Source organism: Hibiscus syriacus, unplaced genomic scaffold, assembly GCF_006381635.1.
Source record: "Hibiscus syriacus cultivar Baekdansim isolate YM2019G1 unplaced genomic scaffold, ASM638163v2 tig00110783_pilon, whole genome shotgun sequence".
NCBI classification, from domain to species: domain Eukaryota; kingdom Viridiplantae; phylum Streptophyta; class Magnoliopsida; order Malvales; family Malvaceae; genus Hibiscus; species Hibiscus syriacus.
Genome location: NW_024062861.1, coordinates 2127924 through 2134375, shown reverse-complemented (window position 1 = coordinate 2134375; position 6452 = coordinate 2127924). Strand labels below are relative to the sequence as shown.

Here is a 6452-nt window from a genome sequence, read left to right as displayed (position 1 = left end):
CAAAATTACGCGTATAGTCCTTCCCAAAACGGCGTCGTTTGGGAAGGACTATAAAAGTCCAAATCGGCTGGCCCGAAGGGCCAGCCATTTCATTTCATTTCTTCCTTCTCTCTCTCTTCTCTGAGAGAGAGAAATTTCTCTCGCTTCTCTCTAACACAGAGAGAAGCCCAGCCGGCCGGCCGTCGTTAACCGGCGTTCATCTGCCGTCAACCACCGCCGCCGGCCACCGTCTTTGGTGGCCGGAAAATTTTTTCTTTCATCTAAGCGTAGATCGGACCGTCCTAATGACGGTTCCGACGTTTTTTCCCGTTAAACTGCTCCCAATCGGAGCAAATCTAAAATAATACCTTCGATGTTTCGAAGGTTCTGACGAGATCCGGTGGTCGACGCTTCCTCGGTAAGTCTCTTCTTCCTTTTTCCTTCTTTTTTCTTTTGATTCTTTGCTGCTGAGATCGTTGGTATAGTTTGTTGTTTTTTTTTCTCTGTTTTTTTTTTCTTCGGTTCTGTTTCTGTCTCTTCTTGCTGTCTCTCCTCTTTTTTTTTTCGCAGGTGGGTGGTGGCTTTTATAGCCACCACCGGTGTTCGTCTCGGACCGGTCCGAAGAGGGGGCTTCGGTGAGTCACCGGACTACCAGTGGTGACTCACCCCGTAGCCTTGGCGTGGACGGCCGGTGTTCTAGCTTCTGGAGTCTTCGGCTGGGACGTGGCAGCGGCGGAGGCGGTGAGGGCTGTCGGCAGCCGCGTGGAAGCTGGAGCGGCGCCGCGTGGCCCTAGGGTATCAAACCCTAGGGTTCCTCTCTGGAGCCATGTGGACCGTTGGATCGTGCCAGATCCAACGGCTGTGATGAGGCGGCTGAGGATGATTAGGGTTAGGAAACCCTAACTGGAAACCCAAATATTTAGGGTTTCCGGTTGGATTTGGACCGGTTTCATTTGGTTTGTAACTGGGCCGGTTGAATTGTAATTGGTTTGTAATTTATATGTATTTAATATATTTAATAATAAAATAATAATAATAATAATAATAAAAATAATATTAATAATGATAATAATAATATTAATAATGATAATAATAATATTAATAATGATAATAATAATATTAATAATGATAATAATAATATTAATAATAATAATAATAAAATGAATAAAAAAATAGTATCTTCACAGTTCATACAAAATTGAATATCCAACTCAAATTTCAGAGTTTGGAAGAAACCCTTTGTTCTAAACAATCCAGAAACCAAAACCCATGTTATATATTATTTCAAAAACAAGAGTAAACAAACAAAAACAGCCCTTTGGATGAGGAACTGCCGATAACAAAGGGAAGTTGTACCTATTTTTATATAGAAAAGCTCATTATTAACTCTCTCCTCTCTGTTTAACCAGAAAGCTTTGCATTGTGCGTTTGGTTGGTTGCAGATTCGGATAGAAATATAGAGGGAAGAAGAGGTTTCCACTTAACAAAACTGCCATGAAAGAGACCAATTAACGAAATAAGTACAAATCAAGAAATACGAAAAAGGAAACTGATATTTGTTGGTTAATCAAAATGAAAAAGATCCCTTATTTCTTAATACAAATTTAAGTTGATTTCATTCACGTTTATTTTATTTTATTTTATTTGGTCGACTTGAGGAAATTACAAAACCAACCACAATTCAGTGCCTTAAAACAAGACACATCACTTGTAAAATAAATAAACATATTTATAGGCTATAAGAAAATTAAAAACTCTTTTTCTTAAAAAATAATATTTCAAAATATTTTATTAAAAAAATAATTAAATATATGCTCATGAGAATTGAGAAACTTGATTCAGTTTCTTTTATACTAAGATATTTACTCTCTCAATTTTTTGCTAAATATTTTTTAATAAGGAAATTTGAAATTTATTAAAAGATATAAATATTTCAAAACATATTTTCATTTTTTCTTTCTTTTGAACTATGTTTTTGTTCATTGATGTGAGGCAATACTTGTCATATTGAATACTTTCAGGGGGTGTTTGGATCAAGAAATGTGGGATTCTCATGGGAATGGAATCCACATTCCCATGTTTGTTTGGCAGGGAATCTCATTCCCGGTAATATTTTATTACCAATAGTGGATTTTTTGGGGTATATTACTGAGAATGTCATTACCTCACTTTCCTTAGGTATTGATGGATTACCGACGTTTTGGACTAAAATGCCCTTAAATTTTTTTTCTTTCAAAAATATCCTTCTTTTGTCATTGAATAATAAAAATTCTACGAAGGTTAAATTACAAATTTATCCTTAAACTATTTTAGATTTACAAAAAAATTATATAATTAAAATTTTATATGAAGTTCAGGGGTTAAAATAAAATTTTACCCTTTCATTAAACCTTTTTATATTTTCAATTTTGTAAAAAAATATATATATAAATTTTATGAATTTAAATTTTTTTAAAGAAAATATATAAATATTTTTCAACTTGTTAAAAAAACAAATATATAATGACAATTTGGTCAAATATACATTTTAATAATATTTTATTCCTTTAACCAAACACGGTAATCTTACATTCCTGCTAAACCAACCAAACACAAAATACAACATTCACATTAATCCTATTCCCTGATAATCTTACATTCCCACTGGTAATCTTACATTCCGTGAATCAAACGCACCCTCATTGTCATTGAAATATTCTAACAATATAGGAATTTAACATAAATTATTTATATTTTTTTATCATTCCATTAAATCAGAGATAATTATACCTAAATCTATTTGAATTTACGACTTCAAAATGTGTCAACCGAGCTCAATTAATTATTAATATTATTTGTTGAAATTAGGGATGCTTATTAAGTGAGTCGATCATGAGTTGAATAGTGCTCGATTAGACTCGAAAATTGTTCAACTCATGCTCAACTTAAAAATTGTTTGGCTCATGCTTGACTTTACTCATTGCTCGTTAAATTCATTTGAATTTTTATCTTACTTTTAAAAGTGTATGTAAAATATGATAATACAAAATATAGTTTAATATAAACAAAAATTAAAAAATTTAACAAAAATAATTAAAATAGTACATGAAGCAATTTTAAAGTCTAACAATCCACAAATATACCAAAATAACATATTACAACCAAAGTAACAATTCAAAAATACACCAAACTAACATATTAAAATCATTTTTAAAAAAATTAACACTATATAATTACTCCTAAAAATAAAACAATCAACATCCTAAAAAATTAAAAAAGAATTAACGAACTACTCGTGGACTTATCAAGTCAAATTAGACCTCATTTGACTCGACTCATTAAGATCTTGAGTTCGAATTGAGTTAACTTGAATCAAGCATTAACTAAATTTTAACGGAATCAAATTCGAACTACTTACGAGCTGTCCAACTCGGTTAATCCAACTTGCTATTTGTATAGCCACATTTTTCTCACCAATTGCTTTTATAGATTTTCCCTTTGGATTTCATTGTAATCTTGTAAATTATTGTATTATTGTTTTTACATCACCCATTACTTGTGTCTATGTAATTCATTTTCGTTGCAATATAATACAGGAGTTCCCTTTTCTTTCATCTTCTCATCAAATTTTATCATTATTTATTGTAAATTATTTATTTTAATACACACTGGTTTTGTAAAATAAACGTCTAAGCAAAATACCCATAAGAAATATACCCACACTGAAGTATATCCGTATAAAAATAATACCTACATCCGAGTCTAAGCAACATTAGAAAAATACTTCTCTTGACCAATCATCAAATCATAAACTCAAATGCAGTGGATATGAAATTAGAACATAGATTAAAACGAAAAATATAACCCCGCAAAGCCATGTTCATCCATGATTGCTTTCACTCAAAAGTTGAACAAGCTTATGCCTAAGAGCCCTGTTAAACACTAGAGCTTTTTTCCATGTCCCGGAACTTCCGGTGGCGTTTTCGGACTAGCGAATCCCAGAAATAAAAAAGTCGTCGGATTAGAGATGCACTGGTCTTCGAGTAAAGATACGGCACAATGTAGGTGTGAACATGAAACAGCCACCATCTCAAGTGACGATCTCTTTCACAAGCCAGTCTAAACTCGGATATGCAAAGTACAAGATAAGAAGTGAAGGGAGAGCAAAGAGAATGGTTGAGTATGTACAGGGCCAAGATGGCAGCACTGGTCGGAACTGCATACAGGATGATCAAGAGAAACATGACAATTAACGGGAACTCGACAGTCAGATGTACGAAGAACCCCAGGGACTTCCGAAGGGTTGAGTGTATTCTTTCCAAATCGAAGTAATCAACAAGATAAGTACGATCGTTGGTTGATCCCGATGGCTCAGAATGATGAAGATATGGTCCCCTTCGATGGTTAGTCCGAGTCATTTGGATTCCTGCAGGCAAATTGCTGTTCGGTGATAAGTCCAGCTGACAATCTTCGGCGAATGAAGAATGAGACTTAAGTCTATCACCATTCAGCTCTCAACCATCCAAAGTAGAAAATAGTTCTTCCGAGGGAACTTGAGATTTCCCCGATAAACCAGACGAAACGACAAGAGATTGCACCATGAGCAGGAGATGAAAAGTGGAAGTTGGATCGGTAGAGTGGGGAATTTCACCACAGCCCATTGAAGTCCCAGAATGCAGTTTTTACAAAGGGTATGACCGCACCATAAAACATACGGAACATTTTCAACGATGTTGAAGGATTCACAGCATATCGGGCAGTCTAGAACTTCATCCCTGCTAACTACGGAAGAACTTTCATCATCAGAACATTCCGATGATGCACGAGTTTGCTTTAGAGAATCATTTTTCAGTCCAACAGTTCCAGCAATGCATTTGGATGCAAAACTCCACATGTTGCTGATACAAGGAGCATAAGTGATTACATAAACGTCATTCTCGAGTAAGTGAAACCGGACCTCAAGAATTACAACATAATGTCGAAAAAGAAATGTCTGCCAAGTGAAAATAAAAACAGGGCTAAGTACCAACAAAAACAACGTGAAAAGAAAACGAAGAAGGGCAGCAATAATTACAGAAATTTTAACTGCAATGTGTTGATCTAGTAGGACATTCGGAATTCACCTCCATTAATACAAATGCATAATATAATACAAATTGTAGGCCTTCTAGGTTTGATGTAAGCCTAATCAGTGTTATTAAGGATGCAAGGTGTTGCGAAATAAACCGAGTATAAGTAATTTTCCTATAACCAGATTAGTGAGAATGTGAAATAAAAGCGGAAAAATAATACCCGAAATTGATAACGGAGTTCAACCAATTTTTGCCTACGTCTCCGGACTGCTGCAGATCTTTTACTAAAGAGAGAAAATTTACAGGTGTTTACAAAACACTCACTACTCACTAGAGAACTCTCTAAACTCTTTAGTATTGGAAGAAAGAAATTGATTTTGGGATGATTTTGAAGCTAAATGGGTTAGGATATTTATAGTTGAAGCTTAAGGGTTAATCTTGTAAATATCTTAAAGTTTAATGACTCAATTTTGTAATTATCCCTATTACAAAATAATAAAAAATTTAGCAGCCCAAACTTGAAATTCAACACAGCCGTCGGCTGCTTTGAATGCTTTTAATTTTCAACAATCTCCCACTTGAAGACTGATTTTAATCTGTCTTCACACCTCGATCGATGCAGCAACATTTATGGTCTTGTTATTATAGCATGCCTGCCGGATTTTGAGATCCACTAATCTTTTCAAGTTTCAAAATCCCATCTTCCAGAAGAGACCGGATAAAATGATACCGTAATTGTATGTGCTTCGTCCTGGAATGAAAAGACGGATTCTTTGCTAGATGGATAGCACTTTGACTGTCGCAATACAAGACATTGTTTTCTTGTTTCTTGCCTAACTTTTCCAAGAAACTTTAGAGCCAAACCATCTCCTTGTTGGCTTCCATAACAGCGACATATTCTACTTCAGTTGTGGAGAGAGCAACTATCTTCTGTAGTTGAGAAACCCAACTCACTGCGGTTCCTCCTAGAGTATAGACATACCCTGTAGTGCTCCTTCTGATGTCAACATTTTCGGCTAAGTCAACATCTACATAGTCTGCCAGTATCGTATCTCCACCTTTGAAATAAAGTGCTTTGTTTGTGGTACCCTGCAGATATCTGAGGATCCATTTGACTACTTCCTAGTGTACCTTGCCCGGATTATTCATGTACCTGCTAACAGCTCCCACTGCTTGAGCAATATCTGGTCTGGTACAAACCATGGCATACATCAGACTTCCAATTGCTGAGGCATACGACACTTTCACCATGTGTGCACGTTCTTCCTCCATCTTTGGTGACTGTTCTTTGGAGAGTCTAAAATGAACATCTAAAGATGTACTTACTGGTTTAACATTTTGCATGTTGAACTTGAAGAGTACTTTATTGATGTACTTAGCATGTGATAATATCAAAGTCCCCGACTTTGTGTCTCTCTTGAT

At 35.1% G+C, this 6452-nt stretch overlaps 1 pseudogene; it reads right to left on the bottom strand.

The window, feature by feature from the left end:
- Positions 1-4048: 4048 nt before the first annotated feature.
- On the bottom strand, positions 4049-4991 carry LOC120140185 (annotated as a pseudogene).
- Between the last annotated feature and the right edge of the window lie 1461 nt (positions 4992-6452).